This window comes from Carcharhinus amblyrhynchos, chromosome 28, assembly GCF_965287045.1.
Source record: "Carcharhinus amblyrhynchos chromosome 28, sCarAmb.v2.hapA, whole genome shotgun sequence".
In the NCBI taxonomy this organism is placed as follows: Eukaryota; Metazoa; Chordata; class Chondrichthyes; order Carcharhiniformes; family Carcharhinidae; genus Carcharhinus; species Carcharhinus amblyrhynchos.
This window is the reverse complement of record NC_137351.1, coordinates 12,752,598-12,772,532: the sequence shown is the minus strand read 5'-3', so window position 1 is coordinate 12,772,532 and position 19,935 is coordinate 12,752,598.

The window sequence follows — 19,935 nt, the reverse complement described above, 5'->3', positions numbered from 1 at the left end:
TCTGGTAAATGACTATGAGGAGAGGCTGAATAAACTAGTATTGTTTTCACTGGGAAGACGGAGGCTGAGGGGAGATCTGATAGAAGCCTACAAAATTATGAGAGGCATAGATGGAGTGGAAAGTCAGAGGCTTGTTCCCAGGGTGGGAGGTTTGACTACAAAGAGGGCACAGGTTTAAGGTGAGAGGGGGTAAGTTTAGGGGAAACATGTGGGGAAAGTTTTTCACACCGAGGGTAGTGGGTGCCTGGAACGCGCTGCCAGTAGTGGAAGCAGGCACGTTAGCAACATTGAAGGCATATCTAGATAGACACGTGAATGGGAGGTGAACAGAGGAATAGAAACCACGTATCGGTGCAGGCTTGGTGCGCTGAAGGGCCTGTTCCTTTGCTGTATTATTGTCCTCTTCGATTAGTTGGTCATTTGATCTCTCACAAACAATCTTTCTCTTCTATCAATAATACATTGTGGTCATTAGTCCCCTAAATTTCACTTGCCTTTCTCCTAAGTTTCAAACACCCCATCTTCCTCACAATCCAAATTTGTTGCAGACATCAATGAAGTTAACTCCCTGGACAGTCAAACCAAGCAAACTCTGCATCTTGCAGATTCCCCCCTTTGCTGCACTTTCCAAGTTTGGTGTCCATATGCACGTCATTTGCCTGTTGTTAACTAAACACTGGATGGCCCCCTGATGGGAGCACGCACACTGCAACAATTACAGTCAAGGTCTGGCTTGTAATACTTTTAATGGAATGTTAAAGAGCTGGAAACCTTGATTGTAGCTGCACCAATTTCAGTGTTTCTGCAAACTTAACCAGTGACACCTAAGCATTAGTCCCTCTTGTATCATACTCTAATCATAAGAAATCGGAATATAAGTAGGCCATTCAGCCCCTTGGGCCTGCTCTATCATTCAGTATGGTCATGGTTAATCTAACCTTGGCCTCAATTCCACTTTCTCGTATGTTTCTTATAATGCTTGACATCTCAATCATTCAAAAAGCTGCTGTTAGTGTTCTCTTGGGTATCAGCAATCTAAGGTTGACTCTTAACACAAACAGCGTTGGACACCATGCATCCAATGCAAGATCTTTAATTACTTGTGCACAAGGAGAACGCTCCTCGGCTAACACGGACTATCTGGAGCAGTTCTGAGGTTACAGAGAAACAACAGTTATAGCAAATCAGGAACAAGAGAATTTTTACATTTTTCATTGACATATATATCATGGCATAGCCTTTTGCCCTGTTTTCTCCAATAGAAAACCAATCCTTCATTAGTATAATATGTCTCCATATCTTGCTATTTGATAATTGCCATGGTAACCTATTCTTTATTTTCATCCTTCTGTCCTAACCTGGAATGCAGTGTTTATGGAACAAGGGTTTTAGATATACTCGCTTACCTTGCGCAGGTCAGTGTTGGCCTTAATGAAGGCCGTGTTTGGCTAATAATCATGTTCCATCACTTGACAGAGTTTCTTTTGACAATTACGGAACTTTTATTTTCACAATTGTTGTTACCTAACTTCCACACAGCTCGTCTACCTCATCCTTGAATGCTCCCGATGACTTGGACCTCATAACTCTGGAACCAAAATGAACCCTCTACAAATAACCCCAAATGTATTGAACTTTGGTGGTATCCTGAAGGATGGGGATGTGAGTCATCCATCCAGGTTCATTAATAATAGTATAACGCTTACATTAGCCAGTTACTCAACCTCAGTTTTCACAAGCAAAGTATCATTTTGACAGCAAAGGTTTTGTCAGTTTGTGGAAACAAGAACAACTCTTTACCCTTTAGTAAGACTCTAGTTCCTCCAAGGCAACTTTCACACAGATAGGATGGAATCTTTTGCTGCGTTGAAATATTTTGGCCTTTTTGATACGTATTTATTTTTTATTTGCAAGAGTTAAACAGTTTCAGAAGAAGTATGGTATCAATTAAATTAAGTTAATGAATTCATGGAATAGCAAGGAAAAATAGCAGTTATATTAAAGTTTATTTATTAGTGTAGGCACACATTAACGCTGCAATGAAGTTACTGTGAAAATCCCCTTGTCGCCACACTCCAGGAGAACTTAGTATAGCCTACACATCTAGTCAGCATGTCTTTTGGACTGTGGGAGGAAACCAGAGCACCCAGAGGAAACCCATGCAGACACAGGGAGAACATAAGAACATAAGAACATAAGAAATAGGAGCAGGAGTAGGCCATCTGGCCCTTCGAGCCTGCCCCGCCATTCAATAAGATCATGGCTGATCTGTCGTGGCTCAGTTCCACTTTCCCGCCCTCTCCCCATAACCCTTAATCCCCTCTCTTATCAAAAACCCATCAACCCGCTTCTTAAAAATATTTAGCGAGGCAGCCTCCACCACTTCAACGGGCAGAGAATTCCAGAGATTCACCACCCTTTGAGTGAAGAAGTTCCTCCTCAACTCCGTTCTGAACCGCCCCCCCTTTATCTTGAGGCTGTGCCCCCTAGTCCTACTGTCTTTTTTGAGCGGGAAGAGTCTTTCCACCTCTATCCTATCCATCCCATTCATCATCTTATACGTCTCAATGAGATCTCCCCTCATTCTTCTAAACTCTAACGAGTACAAGCCTAGTTTATTCAGCCTCTCCTCATAGCTCAACCCCCTCAACTCCGGTATCAGCCTAGTAAACCTCCTCTGCACTCCCTCCAGGGCCAAAATATCCTTGCGCAGGTGCGGCGCCCAAAACTGCACACAGTACTCCAGCTGCGGCCTCACCAATGCCCTATACAGCTGCAGCAAGACCTCCCTACTTTTATATTCAATCCCCCTCGCTATGAAGGCCAGCATCCCATTCGCCTTCCTGACCACCTGCTGCACTTGCAGGCTGGGTTTTTGCGACTCATGCACAAGGACCCCGAGGTCCCTCTGCACCGTCGCCTGCTGCAGTTTTTCGCCACGTAAGTAATAGTCCTTCCTACCATTCTTCCTACCAAAGTGGACCACCTCACACTTGCCAACATTAAATTCCATTTGCCATTTCCTGGCCCATTCGCCCAGCCTATCTAGATCCTTCTGTAGACTCTCCACACCCTCCGCACAATTTGCCTTTCCCCCAATCTTGGTGTCATCAGCAAATTTCGACACCCTACACTCGGTTCCCTCCTCCAGATCATCTATATAAATGGTAAATAGCTGAGGCCCCAGCACCGGCCCCTGGGGCACCCCACTAGTCACCAACCGCCAATCCGAATAGCACCCATTGACCCCCACTCTCTGCCTCCTATTTGACAACCAATCCTCTATCCACGCTAACACCCTACCCCCAACTCCATGTCCTCTGACCTTCTGCAGTAACCTCTTGTGAGGTACCTTATCAAACGCCTTCTGAAAATCCAGAAAGACCACATCCACCGGCTCTCCTCTATCCACCGCCCTAGACACATCCTCATAGAACTCCAGTAAATTTGTCAGACACGACTTCCCTTTAATGAAACCGTGTTGCGTCTGCCCTATCAAGCAATTCCCTTCAAGATGCCTCGCAATTTCCTCCTTAATGACGGATTCTAACATTTTACCTACCACAGACGTTAAACTAACCGGCCTGTAATTCCCCGCCTTTTGCCTGGCACCCTTCTTAAACAACGGCGTAACATTAGCCGTTTTCCAATCCTCCGGCACTTCCCCGGAATCCAGCGACGTCTGGAAAATAACCACCAAGGCATCCACTATCACCTCCGCCATTTCTTTCAGAACCCTCGGATGCATTCCATCCGGTCCTGGGGACTTGTCCACAATCAGCCCCTCCAGTCTGTCGCGCACCACCTCTCTAGTAACAGTAATGTCATTAAGACCCTCCAGTCCTACCACCTTTCCATCGCTAACACCCGGCAAATTATTCACGTCCTCCTCCGTGAAGACAGAAACAAAAAAGTTATTCAAGACCTTAGCCATATCCCCATCCCCTACCACTAGGTCCCCTTTCTCATCCGCTAAGGGACCAACGTTCACCCTAGCCAGCCTCTTCCTTTTTATATATTTATAAAAACTCTTGCTATCCTTTTTTATATTAAGCGCTAGCCCAGCTTCATAGCTTCTTCTACCCTCCTTTATCAACTTTTTTGTCAATCTTTGTTGACATTTAAACCTTTAGAACGTGCAGACGCCACACAGGCAGTGACCCAAGCTGGGAATTGAACCCGGATCCCTGGCACTGTGGGGCAGCGGTGCTAACCATTGTGCCACTGTGCTGCCCTAGTTGGTTGAGGCTAGCAAATCTCATGAATCAGCAGCAGTGTGGGTCCATTGGGGAGGGAAGGGTTGAACATGTCTATCTTTGTCTCAGACTTTACCAGATATCCTTCCTTGTTTCTGTGTGCTGATCATATTCTGAGTAAACACAAGGATTCCTGTTAATGTGACACCACTGATGAAGTAAAGCAGTAAACGGTGGGTTATTGTGAACAAGTATCTGATTGTTATTGAGGGATAGTGTGTCTGGGAAGGGCCAACGGTCTGAATGTGCTTCTGTTAAACGCATGACTAGGGATACAAAGTCAACAAAGGGCTAACAGCAGCGGACACACACAATATGTTTGTTTTACATTGAGGAACTAGGGTGTCAGCCCAAGGTCAATGCTTAGTGCACCACCAAAGCCACGGAGACAAGTGAATGGAGAAGTAACAGCCAAACCAAACTGAAGTTTTCAATGTTTGTTAACCAGCAGAAAAGCTCAAAGAGAAAGTAAATTCTGCAGTTTTGAGATCTCGGGGGAAGAATGGATTTGAGCCAGAGGCTGATGAGTCTGGGTGGGTGGCGGAGCGGGGGGAGGTGGGGTGTTTAGAGGCAGCTGGGTGAATGATTTCCCTTCCCAATAGGGCATTAATGACAATCAATTCATATTCCATCCTTAGACTTTTGTTGAATTCAAATTTGACCAAGTGGTGGGATTCGAACCCTTGTTCCCAGAGCATTGCCCCTGGGTCTCTGGATTATGAGCCCAATAACAATACCATTATGTCATCACCTCTCCATTCCAGGATACCATGCACAATATCCCGGTGGACACTTCCAGTGCATCGTGGAGGGAGTGCTGCACTGTCACATTGACATCTTTTCACTGAAATGTTAAACTGAGAGGTCCTCTCGGCCGATAGGAAAGAGCCTGTGGTAGGACTCAAAGAAGAACAGGAGAGCTCTGGCCAAGATTTGATCTTTAGCCAACTTGTTAGAAACAGATTAGCAGACCATTTATCTGATTTGTGTTCTGGGAGCTTGCTGCACAGAAATTGGCAGCTGTGCGTGCTGACACTGCTTTTCCTTCAATGTGCAGTGGATGCATTAAGCTCTTGAAAAGAATGGTAACAATTCTTATGATTAGATAACTGTGAGGCAAAGTGTGCATTGGTTAATGAGGCCTCTCCCTCACATGCTCATTACCTCAAAACCAGAAAATCCCACCTGAGGTCAAAGGACCTTTGCATGGTCCACCCCCTGCCTGCTGTGATTCCTGTGGTGGGTGCGACAGGAAAACTACACCCCCCAACATCTCCATAGACTAATTAGAGAAGAATGGTGTATACTCTAACCCTTCCAAAGTCTCGATAACTAAATGCCTCACCCAGTGGGGTATTGAGGTGGCACAGGTCCAGGTTTTTCTCTTTGCCTCCTCTATGGTTTGCCTGGAATGACACTGTGGCAGCTATAAATATTCACGGAGTGTTGGTAGGGTGGTGAAAATTGCATATGGGATACTTGCCTTTATCAATCGAGGCATAGATTACAAAAGCAGGGAAGTCATGTTGGAGTTGTATAGAACTTTGGTGAGGCCACAGCTGGAGTACTGCCCGAAAGACCCCCCCCCCACACACAGCTGGAGTACTGCCCAAAAGACCCCCTGCCCCCCCACACACAGCTGGAGTACTGCCCAAAAGACCCCCTGCCCCCCCACACACAGCTGGAGTACTGCCCAAAAGACCCCCCCCCACCCCCACTCCACCCCCCGACACACAGCTGGAGTACTGTGTGTAGTTCTGGTTGCCACATCATAGGAAGGATGTGGTTGCCCTAGAGGGGGTGCAGAGGAGATTCACCTGGATCCTGCCTGGGATGGAGCATAGAGAGGTTGGATGGGCTTGCGTTATTTTCTCTGGAGCAGAGAAGACTGAGGGGCGACCTGATGAAGGTGTACAAGGTTATGAGAGACATGGACAGAGTGGATAAGTTCCCCTGAGTTGAAGGGTTGGTTACAAGGGGATATAGGTTCAAAGTTAGGGGCAAGAGGTTTAGGGAGGTTGTCTGAAAAATGTTTTTACCCAGAGGGTGGCGACAGTCTGGAATGTGCTGCCTGGGAGGGTGGTGGAGACGGGTTGCCTCACATCCTTTAAAAAAATATCTGGATGAGCACTGGGCATGCCATAACATTCAAGGCTAAGGGCCAAGTGCTGGTAAATGGGATTAGATGGGAGGTCAGATGTCTCTGTGTGTCAGTGCAGAATCGATGGGCCAAAGGGCCTCTTCTGCACTGTATAATTTTATACATCTGGGCTTTGAAAAGGACCAACAACAAAGAAAGTCACACTGATCTATTGAAGCTAAAGTATATTTATTAGTCACAAGTAGGCTTACATTAACACTGCAAAGAAGTAACTGTGAAAATCCTCTGGTTGCCACACTCCGGTGCCTGTTCGGGTACAACTGAAGCAGAATTTAGTACGACCAATTCACTTAACCTCTGCACCTTTGGACTGTGGGAGAAAACCAGAACACCCTGAGGAAACCATGCAGACTTGGGGAGAACATGCAAACTCCATACAGACAGTGACCCAAGTCAGGAATCGAACCTGAGTCCATAGCACAGTGAGGCAGCAGTGCTAACCACTGGACTCTAGGGTTAATGGGATTCTGCTTAGCTGTGAAGCCTCCTCTAGTCAAACACAACATGGTTTTAAATTTAATTGCCTCAGTGCTAAGCTCTGGGATTCCCTCTGTAAATTTTGCCGTCTCTCTCTGTCTTCCTAAGGTGCTCTTTAAAACCTATCTCTTTGACCAAGCCTCAGGTTACCTGTGCCAGTATGTCTGTACATGGGTTTGACTGGGGAAGAATGGATTTTTGGGTGAGACATTTCGGAAGTTTAACAATCGAGAAAGGAGTGGGGAACTGTTGGGTGCGTGGAAAAAAAATGGAACAAATCAACAGGAATCCATTCAGTGTAATCTTTTTGTCTTTCTCTCTTCAATCACAAGGTCAAATAAAATGATTCAGACCACTGGGTTAGGGTTAATTTGGATAATTACTAAGCACTCATTTACATAATCCTACAATTTAAAAACCTCTCAATTTTTACAACCAGGGTGAAATTAAATGACACCTTCTCTCTTCACTCCCACTGCGAATGCAGGTCATAATTACTCTCATGTATTATACACATAATTGCACACACAATCACTTCAAAATATTTATTGACACTAAGTTTAATAGTGTTTATCTAAAGCTTGTAGTGATTCCGTTGCCAGTGTTATTTTCCCTCTCCCTGTTGAAGCAGTAGACTAAGAGAAAAAATAAATCTTTTCTTGGCTGCTTTGTCACACTCCAAATTGATTGATGTTGCGCGATGTATGTCAACAGTTGCAATGACTTATTATAACGAGATCATCTATCACATTCTTTTGTGTTGTTTCTACAAAGTTCACTGGAGTCTGAGTTCCCCAGTTGGCGTTTGAAACACATCCCAAATTTCACAAGGGCAACATCAGCTGGTCAACTGGTCAGCGTGACAAAATGTTGTCCGCGGACAACACTGCGTTGGCCAATGGGTTGGAAGTGAGGGACAGTCCCTCTGAGCTCCGCATCAAACAGTCTACAGGGCCCACCATAACAAGCCCCTCTTCTCCACAACATAAATAATTCCTGATGAGTCTTTCTAATAAAAACAGGATTATCAGAGAAGCCAATGGCCTCGTGGTACTATCGCTAGACTATTAATCTAGAAACTCAGCTCATGTTCTGGGAACCTGGGTTTGAATCCCCCTACGGGAGATCATAGAATCATAGAAACCCTACAGTGCAGAAGGAGACCATTCGACCCATCAAATCTGCTCTGACAACAGTCCCATTGGCAACAATCCCACCCCAGGCCCTATTCCTATAGATTTACCCTACTGATTCCTCTAACCTACACACTCTGGGACACTGAACTGCAATTTTAGCATGGCTAATGCACCTAACCCTCACATGTTTGGACTGTGGGAGGAAACTGGAGCACCTCGAGGAAAGTGGATTTTTAACTCAATAAAAAAAAATCTGGAATTAAAAATTTAATGATGACCATTGTCAATTGTTGTAAAAACCCACTAACGTCCTTGAGAGAAGGAAATTCGCTGTCCTTAACCGGTCTGGCCTACATGTGATTCTAGAGCCACAGCAATGTGGTTGACTCTCAACTACCCTCCAAGTGTAACTGGGGATGGGGAGAAAATGCTGGTCCAGCCAGTGATGCCCATGTCCCATGAATGAATAAAAAAATCAGAGCAATGCATTCCCATTTTCCCCAGTGGGATAGAAGTCTTGTTCAGAGAGGCTGCAAGTGCCAACAGCAACCTGCCATGGACACCTGAATCTCTTGAGACAATAATGATCACACATGGAAGGGGAGCTGATCATTGACCATAGACCTTGGATTCAGAACTGGATTTCGGAAGCTGTCTCTCTGCTCCGTGAAGCTCGGGGTTGGGAAGACAGCTGTTGCTGATCCGATTCTTCTTCGCCAGAGATCCGAGGAGCTGCAGACTGTCAGCATCTCACCTGGCCATGGTCAACATCCGCGCGTCTCACTGATCAAAGGCTTCCCAGCCTGTCCATTTCACTGATGTAGCATTTCCTATTGCTGCAGTGATCCCCGACAAACCCCATACAGCTTAGTACACAATCCACCAGCTGTTAACATCAGAATACGGGGTTTAAATAGCAGTTAATTGCTCATAATAACATCTTATTGCACAACTGTAAGGGGGGTTGGGGGGGTTGCGGTGGAGGGGAGGGGGTCCTCTATCGACCTCAAACACACCCGGTTGTAATCTGGAATGAGCTGGGATCTGACATCACTTTTGGGTGGGGGAGGGAGGTGCGCTTTGAGGCTACAGAAGAGTGACACGGTGTCAAAATGTTGACTCTGTTCCCTTCTCCACTGACACTGTTGGACCTGCTGAGTCTTTCCAGCATCTTGTTTTTATGTCAGGTTTCCAGCATCTGCAGTATTTTGCTATTATTGCTTTTGTGGTTTTAATTCCAGCACCCATCGGAACCCCATCCCTGAACACCCCCATCCACCAAAACCCCCTGAACACCCAAAACCCTCCCCTGTCCACCCAAATTCCCTGTCCACCCAAACCCCCTCTCACACTCGCCCAACCCCCTCCATCCACCCAAACCCCCCCATCCACCCAAACATCCACGTCCACCCAAAACATCCCCCGTCCACCTAAAACTCTCCGTCCACCCAAACCCTCCCATCCACCTAAACCTCCGCGTCCAGCCAAACCCTCCCCCCGTCCACCCAAAACACCCCCCGTCCACCTAAACACCCCCTCCCCATGTCCATCCAAACCCTCCCATCCACCCAACCCCTTTCTACCCAACCCCCTCCGGCTCACCCAAAACCCTCCCCACTCACCCAAACCTCTCCTCCTCCACGCAAACCCCTCTGTCTATCCAAACCCTCCTCGATCATCCAAACCCCAACCCCCACTCACCCAAATCCCCCCATGTCCTTACACAGGAAGATCCCGTTATGACCTCTCTTCCTCTCTCCACAGATTCTGTCTGATATTTTAGTTTTTTTGAACCTGTAGATCAGAGTTTTACGCTCCCCATGGTAGGTTTTCCAGTGTGAGGGGGGGATTGTGAAATTGTTAGTAATGGGATTCTCCCCAGGTTCCTACCTGCCCTGACTGCACATCGATTTTACGCTGGGGTGGGCAAGCCGCCACCCCCACCCGCTGTCCCCCTCCACCGCCTCCCCCCCCCCCCCCCCCACCCGCCACCCCCCCCCCCCCCCCCCCCCGCCCCCTCACCCAAACTCCCACTTGCCACTTAAGAGCCGTTTCCCACCCAGCCTCAATTTTTAGGTTGGTGGGTGTCCCCAAAGCTCCACGGAGGAAATGCAAAAATAAGAAAAGTTCCATCTCGAGTGGGAAGGGAGGGGGGGGTGCCTCCATCAGAGGCCCCTGAGTGAGGGGCGTTACATCACCCCTTAAGGATCAGTGAACCCCTTACCCTGTCCCCTCCCCCCCCACTGCCTATGAACACAAATGGGGTTCATGCCATCCACCAATGGGAACACTGACCCACCATTGGGAGAATCACAACACGGTTTTACACCAGCTGAGTTCTGACATTATAACTCCTGTCGAAGTCTTGTTCCCGGCTAATGGCGGATTTGGTGGTGGGCGGAATGGGAGAATTCCAGCCCCAGGGCGGAATCTTAACAAAAAAACTGCTGTGTTTCTTTCCAGAGAGACCCCATGATATTGGGGGCAGGGCCTAAACGTGTTGGTAAAACCCGGCTGCACTGAGATTGGGTCACCATTCTTAAAGGGTGCCTTGATCAGAGCAAAAAATAATCTCCCCCTGCACCACCCTGCCCAATATTCAATGCTGGCATCCCACCATTCCCACCCAAACATCACCCTCTCCCTCTAAAGAGTCAACGCTGGCATCCCCACTGCCCCGAGGTCCTCCCCCCATCACCACATCACATCAGGCTTTGGCCCGGCAGTGTCCCTGGCACACTGGCAGTGCCAACCTGTGCCAGGGGGCATTGCTTGGCCATATCCCTCTACCCCGGGGGGTAATGAAGATTACCCTGGTTCACATTTGGGTGAATCTGTCTTAAACTTTGCTGATGTTACGTTATGTCAGTGAAATTCAGACATTTAGTCAAGGGGGAGTATATGACAAGGCAGGTGTATGAATATATTCAAATTTATTCAAATATATTGAAGTCAGGTGCTAAAACTCCCCTCAGTTCCTCTTCCAGCCACCGCGGCACTGTGACTGCTGGGACTAGAAAGCTGCCAGCCAATCACAGTATGCAGCAGCCCTCCCAAGGTGGGGGCTTCCATCTGATGAAGGGCCGAATTCCGGCCTAAAGCCGGCCAAGGCTCTTTAGAGCAGAAACTAGGGTTGGGGCAGTTGGAGTTGGCGGATTGCTGCCCCTTGGACCCCAACGCAAAGCAACATCTTCAGCAGCTGAGGATGGCGATTAGCTTTCAGAAATACAACAACAATAGTTACATTTAAACAACACCTAAAATATTGTAAACTGTCCCAAGATGCTTCTGAAGAATGTTATAGAGTCATAGAGGTTTACAGCATGGAAACAGGCCCTTCAGCCAGATTGTCCATGCCGCCCTCTTTTTTAAATGCCTAAGCTAATCCCAATTGCCCGCATTTGGCCCATATCCCTCTATACCCATCATATGATAGTGGAGTCGGACACTTTAGGAACTTTCAAGTGGTTATTGGATAGGTACATGGAGCACACCAGAAAGATAGGGAGTGGGATAGCTTGATCTTGGATTTGGACATAGCTCAGCACAACATCGAGGGCCAAAGGGCCTATACTGTGCTGTACTGTTCCATGTTCTAAGTTCTTATCCATGGAATTATCTAAATGCTTCCTAAGAGTCAAAATTGTATCCGCCTCTACTACTACCTCTGGCAGCTTGTTCCAGACAATCACCAACCTCTGTGAAAAATTACTCCTCTGGACACTTTTGTGTCTCTCCCCTCTCACCTTAAACCTATGCCCTCTAGTTTTAGACGCCTCTATCTTTGGGAAAAGATATTGACTGTCTACCTTATCTATGCCTCTCATTATTTTATAGACCTCTATAGGATCACCCCTCAGCCTCCTATGCTCCAGAGAAAAAAGTCCTAGTCTATCCAGCTTCTCCTTGTAACTCAAACCATCAAGTCCCAGTAGCAACCTAGTAAATCTTTTCTGCATTCTTTCTAGTTTAATACTATCCGTTCTATAATAGGGTGACCAGAACTGCATACAGTATTCCAAGTGTGGCCTTATCAATGTCTTGTACAACTTCAATGTTCCTGTATTCAATACTTCCTGTATTCAATGTTCTGGCCGATGAAACCAAGCATGCCGAATGCTTTCTTCACCATTCTGTCCACCTGTGACTCCACTTTCAAGGAGCTATGAACTTGTACCTCTAGATCTTTTTGTTCTCTCCCCAACGCCTTACCATTAATTAAATAAGTCCTGCCCTGGTTGAATCTACTAAAATGCATCACCTCGCATTTGTCTAAATTAAACTCCATCTGCCATTTGTCAGCCCACTGGCCCAATTGATCAAGATCCGTTGCAATCGGAGATAACTTTCTTCACTGTCCAGTGTTGCGAAGGACTAAGCCACGTAAGAAGATATTAGACAAGGTGACTGTAATAACTCCACAGAAGGGAAAGTCCCGTCACCAAGTCACTTTATTTATATCTGTACATAGCGACCTGGCCAGTTGCTCCTTGCTGAATGTAGGCTGGGAGTCTGACACACCTGCTTTAAATAGGGAGCATGAGGCTCCTGGTTCAACCATCAATTAGGACTCATCAGATAGTTCGTACTCCAGCAAGCCAACCTCATTAGCCTGGCTGAAATCATCACAGTGACCAAAGGCTTGGTCAAGGAGATAGTTTCGAACGAGCATCTTAAAGGGGGGAAGACACGGACAGGCTTTAAGGAGGGAACTCCAGAGTGTCTGGACAGCTGAGGATACAGCTGATTGATTAAAATCAAACTTGTAGAAGAGGCCAGCAATGGAGAGGCACAAAGGTCTCACTGGGGGGCTGACAACTAACCCCCAGTCATGTCCCCAGAAATATAACCCAATAGCTTTCTCCATAACCCTCTGAAACGTAACTTTTCCAAACCCGTGTGCTGGTTTTTCTGACACCAGTATTTAATTACTGTTGATTTTCACATCGAGTTGACTCAGTGGGCGTGCTGATAAGTGAAGTTTGTTCAGGGTCACATTGACCTGCCTGGTGTTTGGAGACAGAAGCTAACCCCACGTTTGGGAGCGAATCCAATGATGGGATGTTTGATCCGGTCCAGTGGTGCCAAGGGCTGCCTCATTGACTGAATGTGATTCATAAGAACATTCTCTCCACTTAATCCACCACCAGCAACACCTGATTGGGCAGAATGTCCATACCTGGTCAAGTTTCCACAAAGTGATAGTTCTGGTAACTATAGTCAGAATTTTACTGCCTCGGAGGCTTGCAGAACGGAATTCTTCATTGGCCTTGGACAGGATTTTATAAGCTCGCCCGAGCAAGGTTATAAAATCCCAGCCTATGTGTCCTTCTCCACAAGATCATGACCACAGTGAAGTTGTTCATTGAGGCTGAATTAGCAATGGGTGGCACGGTGGCACAGTGGTTAGCAACGCTGCCTCGCAGCGCCAGGGACCTGGGTTTGATTCCCGGCTTGAGCCACTGTCTGTGTGGAGTTTACACATTCTCCCTGTGTCTGCATGGGTTTCCTCTGGGTGCTCCAATTCCCTCCCACAGTCTGAAAGATGTGCTGGTTAGGTGCATTGACCCAAACAGGCGACTAGGAGAATTTCACAGTAACTTCATTGCATTGTTAATGTAAGCCTTACTTGTGACTAATAAATTAACTTTTAACTTTACTTTCACTCCCTGCTTGGAGTTTGCCTTTGGGGTTGGATTTGCTCAGTGTTGGAGTCGGTCTAACCTTCATTGAATCATAGAATGGTGACAGCACAGAAGGAGGCCACTCTGCAAGAGTAACTTAGCTACACCCAACACACCACCACTCTTTCCTGTTCTGATGAAGAATCATCCAGACTCGAAACATTGGTTCTATTCCCTTTCCACAGATGCTGAACCACCTGCTGAGATTTTCCTGTTTTTGTTTCAGATTCCAACATCCGCAGTAATTTGCCTTTCCCTGCAGCCCAGAAAATTATTTCCCTTCAGATAATAACCCTTTTGAAAGCCTCGGTGAAACCTGCCTCCGCCAAGCCGTGCATTCCAGATCCAAACTGCCTCCTCATTGCCCATTCCCAATCACCCTGGACTGGTGTTCTCTGCTTCTCCATCCTTCAGCCAACAGGAAGAGTTTCTCTTTATCTAGATTAAGGCTGGGGGGAGGGGGTTGATGTGGTCCCTCCCCTTCCCTCAAAGACAGAGTCCGCACTAGTTTATACACAAGGTGTTTAAGAAAGCCCCCAATCTGAGCCAGACGGTACAGGATTAGCACAGACCTGTGATTGTCTGTTTCAGCAGTTCATAGAACCCCTACAGTTCATGGGGAGGCCATTCAGCCCATCCATTCTTCACCGACTACAATCCCACCCAGGCCCTACCCCCACAACCCCATGCATTTAACCTGACACTAGTCCCCCCAACACTAAGGGGCAATTTTAGCGTGGCCAATGCACCTAACCCGCACACTTTTGGACTGTGGGAGGAAACCGGAGCACCCGGAATAAACCCACGCAGACACAGGAGAGAATGTGCAAAACTCCACACAGACAGCGGCCCGAGCCGGGAATCGAACCTGGGTCCCTGGCACTGTGAGGCAGCAGTGCTCGCCGCCGTGCCACCCCAGTTAATGCTTCTGAACTCTCAAAGCAGCACTTTCTCAATTCAGGGATTTTTAAGAGCACTGTGCATCTTCAGATAACATTTCTAAATGATGCTATTTAATCTGGAAGATTTGAACGTAACAGCGACAATGAGCCAAGCTGAAGATATTATAGTCGCATTTACTTGTCCTGAATATTTGCCATTCATTGTGCTTGGATTTTTTTCACTACTGAGTTGCTTTCCAATTGCAAGGCAAAGGTGACAAGTACATCCAGCACTTACATAAAAAGCACATTAAAAATTAGTCTAAGCCGTTAGCACACAATAGTTGACCAGATGGTTCTGCACTGAAGTGTTTTCTGAAGCTTAATATTTCACACATGGATGCCTCGCGCTGATATGTTCATTAAGCACACTCCACAAAATACTACAGCTCTGCTGCCATCTCATTCTGCACCACTGACTCCAACACAGCTTTGGTAGATGCATTATGACAACCTTTTCTAGTCATGCCAGTCCTGATTCCCTCACAGCGCTGTCAACGAAAGTCACTCGATGCAATTGTCTTTGCTCACAGAAGCGCGTTTGTACAGCCTGCTCTTCACTGCTTCGTTCTGTTGGCAGTTTCCTTTCACTCATTTGCTCCCCCACCCACACCCACTCTTGCCAATAACCCACACTCCCCTCACCATGCAACCAGTTCCGGGCTGGTCGCTGTGACCCCCTCACACCGCTGACGGAGGGTCGTCCAGATTCTTTTTCCGGGAAGGACATCTCCTTCCCTGCCACCACCAGGATGGACCTACCTCGCATTAAAAGAGAAAATGCTGGAAAATCTCAGCAGGTCTGGCAGCATCTGTGTTTCTGGGAATTTCACTGTAACTTCACTGTCGTGTAATGTAAGCCTTTCTTGTGTCGAATGAATAAACTTTAACTTAACACGTAGGCTTAAATTAACGCTGCAATGAAGTTACTGTGAGAATCCCCTAGCCGCCACACTCCGGCGCCTGTTCGGGTACACTGAGGGAGAATTTAGCACGGCCAATGCACCTAACCAGCACATCTTTCAGATTGTGAGAGGAAACCAGAGCACCCGGAGGAAACCCATGCAGACACGGGGAGAATGTGCAGACTCCACACAGACAGTGCTTTGATAAAGGGTCACCTAGACTCAAAACATCAGCTCTTTTCTCTCCTTACAGACGCTGCCAGACCTGCTGAAATTTTCCAGCATTTTCTCTTTTGGTTTCAGATTCCAGCAGTAATTTGATTTTATTGACCTCGTATTAAGTTGATCTTTCTCCACATCTTAGCTATTACTGTAACACTACATTCTGCACCCTTTCCTTTCCTTCTCCCCAAGTACTCTATGAACGGTACGCTTTGGCTGCATAGCGTGCAAGAAACAATACTTTCCACTGTATCGCAATACATGTGACAATAATAAATCAAATGAAACTTGAAACGCTGGCTGGAATCTCATCACTGTTCACATCGGTGGGATTTTCCCATCTGCTGCAGTGAACGGAGACTTGACAGGGATCCAAATTCTCCGGATTCGCTGCCCATAAATTTGGTTTCTCTCTCCACAGACGCTGCCAGACATACTGCATCTTTCCAGCATTTTCTGCACTTGTTCCCTCGCCCATGCAAATCATGCAGTTGGCTCAAACCCGGCACTGTCACTGTCCATCCCGGTCCCCCCCACCACCCCGCCGACTCACCGCTCACCCCTCGCTGTTAGAAGTGGCAAAGGACACTTGCATTTCAGGGCCTGAATTTTCTGTCGGGCTGAGTAACAAAGGCAAAGAAGAAAGAAAATTACAGCACGGGAACAGGCCCTTCAGCCCTCCAACCATGTAGCGTGACTGAACTAAAACCCCCTACCCTTCCGAGGACCATATCCCTCTATTCCCATCCTATTCATGTACTTGTCAAGACGCCCCCAAAGAACAAAGAAAATGACAGCACGGGAACAGGCCCTTAGGCCCACTAGACCTCTACGTCCAATTATTCTAATCCCTCTGATCACCAACCCTCTTGCCGGGAGAAACCATTTCTCTCTTAAACATCGCCGTTAAATCCCCAACAACAATAGCCCCTGATTCCTCAGTCTCTCCAGCATCTCTGAAATTATTCTGGCAAATCCCCCTTCTCCCAACATCGCCCGCCTCCCCCCCGCTCACCCCCCGGCCCCCCCCCCCCCCCCCCCCCCCCCAGCTTTCTTAAAGTGGGGATGCCCAGAATTTATAAAAACGAATATTCTTGCAAGGGATGTGGGTGTCACGCACTAGGACAGCCTTTATTGCCAATCCGTAATTACCCTAGAGAAGTTGGAGGGTGAGCTGCCTTCCTGAACCCGCTGCACTCCCTGAGGTGTAGGTACACCCACAGTGCTGTTGGGGGTGGGGGGGGCTTCCAGGATCTTGACCCAGCGACAACGAAAGAATAGGCCGATATATTTCCAAGTCAGGATGGTGGGGTGGTTTGGAGGGGAACTTGCAGGTGGTGGTGCTCCAGGTATCTGCTGCCCTCGTCCTTCTAGATGGGAGTGCTCCTGGGTGTCAAAGCTGCAGACTAAGGAGCCTCGATGAGTTCCTGCAGTGCATCTTGTAGAGTTGCTCAGCACATCCCTGGTGAACGTGAACCTCGTAAGAAGTCCCACAACACCAGCTCAAAGCCCAACAGGTTTATTTGGTAGCAAACCAAGGTTTACTACCAAATAAACCTGTTGGACTTTAACCTGGTGTTGTGAGACTTCTTACTATGTTTACCCCAGTCCAACGCCAGCATCCCCACATCCTGAATGTGAACCTATCAAGGTTCAGCATGCTAACACTGATAGGTCTGTGAAGCAGTAACTTTCCAGCAGCTCCTGTTATCTTTACTATTTAGCTCCACTGATGTAATTGGCAATATCAAATTTAGCAACTCAACTCGAGTAGTTTCTTTCTCCAGATCCCAGCCACGTCTTTCTGCTTTCATTTTCCGTTTTTTCCTCCCATTGGAATTTTTTTTTCACTTTCTTTTAACCCCCCCCCCCCTTTGTTTTTCTCACTCATTCGTGTCGTCCGCCTTCATTGCTTTTCTGCAGGAGTTGTCTCTGTGTCGGAGCATCGCAGTCCTCGCTGGGGTGTCCTGCGAAGGGGTACAGTGAAATCTGCTTCCTCTCTTTCACATCACCGGCCTGCCTTCGCCGGATCCCATTGAAAAATTCCCCTTTGGAAATCCGTGGAGCGATTGACGGAGAAACAGGTGGAAGGAACGTTCTGCTGGAGCTCGAGAAGGTTTGACTTCTCCCTGTCCCGTGCCCAGGCGCCGATCCGCAGATTTAAGCTGATGCCTGTTGCAGGTACAAAGGCCTGGAATATCTATCTCCTTGCTACTCAATTCCCATTTCCAAACTGATTTATTATCTGGATTATTTGACCACTTGCCGTTAGCTCCATCTACTGACAGCATGCAATTCAGACACAGAGATCAAAGTCGCCAATCTGCCTTTGCAAGCACCCCATGTCTTTTTTAAAGTTAATTTATTATTGTCATATGCGGGGCAGCACGGTGGCACAGTGGTTAGCGCTGTTGCCCTAGAGGGGGTCCGGGTTCGATTCCTGGCTTGGGTCACTGTCTGTGTGGAGTTTGCACATTCTCCCCGTGTCTGTGTGAGTTTCCGCTGGGTGCTCCGGTTTCCCCCCACAATCTGAAAGACATGCTGGTTGGGTGCACTGGCCATGCTAAATTCTCCCTCAGTGTACCCAAACAGGCGCTGGAGTGTGGCGGCTGGGGGAATTTCACAGTAACTTTATTGTAGTGTTAATGTAAGCCTTACTTGTGTCGAATGAATAAACTTTAACTTAACAAGTAGGTTTACGTTAACATTGCAATGAAGTCACTGTGAAAATCCCCTTGTCACCACATTCTGGCGCCTGTTCGGGTACACCGAGGGAGAATTTAGCACGGCCAGTGCAGCTAACCGGCACGTCTTCCAGACTGTGGGAGGAAACCAGAGCACCCGGAGGAAACTCACACAGACACGGGGAGAATGTGCAAACTCCACACAGACAGTGACCCAAGCTGGGAATTGAACCCAAGTCCCCCGTGCTGTGAGGCAGCAGCACTAACCCACTGTGCCATCGTGCCGCCGTGTGTGGTATATTACATATTGAGAGAGAGATCATTCTGTACGAGACAGGTGCCCCTGTCTATAACATGAAGCTTCCATTCAACACTGATTGCAAATCAAAAGTACTTCATTGCCTGCAAAACACTTTGGGAGCGGCTGATGCTGTGAGAGGTGTCCATGCGTTTTCTTCTGTCTTTGATCCAGCTTGTCTACAACGTCAAGGAGACCGGGAGAGCAAATTCACTGATTTTATTTTCCCTGGAATTGGCCAGGCTTCTGTCATTCACTGATAACGACCACTCTCCAGGGGGATAGTAGCAGCAAGACTCTGAATTTTACAAGTGGAGACAGAGGAGACATTGTTTCCTTACTCCCTCCTGTCTGCTTGACCGATGCCTATGACACTGATGCATTTCTATACCTTTGGAATTCCTCTCCCCTTAACGTTCCCACTCTATTACTGCCCTTCTGCAGAGGTGGACTCACTCACAGTAGCTGGAATGCAGCACTTGCCCAGCGCGGCACTGCAGCACTCCCCCAGCGTGGCACTGCAGCACTCTATCAGCATGGCACTGCAGCACTCCCCCAGCGTGGCACTGCAGCACTCTCTCAGCATGGCACTGCAGCACTCCCCCAGCGTGGCACTGCAGCACTCTCTCAGCATGGCACTGCAGCACTCCCCCAGCATGGCACTGCAGCACTCTCTCAGCGTGGCACTGCAGCACTCCCCCAGCATGGCACTGCAGCACTCCCCCAGCATGGCACTGCAGCACTCCCCCAGCGTGGCACTGCAGCACTCCCCCAGCATGGCACTGCAGCACTCCCTCAGCATGGCACTGCAGCACTCCCCCAGTGCAGCAAGGCAGCACTCCCTCAACACGGCATTGCAGCATTCCCCCAACATGGCTCTGCAGCACTCTCCCAGCGCGGCACTGCAGCATTCCCCCAGAACGACACTGCAGCACTCCCCCGGCGTGGCATTACAGCACTCCCCCAACACGGCAGTGCAGCACTCCCTCAGCGTGGCACTGCAGCACTCCCCTGGCGTGGCACTGCAGCACTTCCCCAGCATGGCACTGCAGCATGCCCCCAGTGTGGCAGCGTGGCACTGCAGCACTCCCCCAGCATGGCACTGCAGCATGCCCCCAGCGTGGCAGTGTGGCACTGCAGCACTCCCTCAGTGTGGCGCTGCAGCACTCTC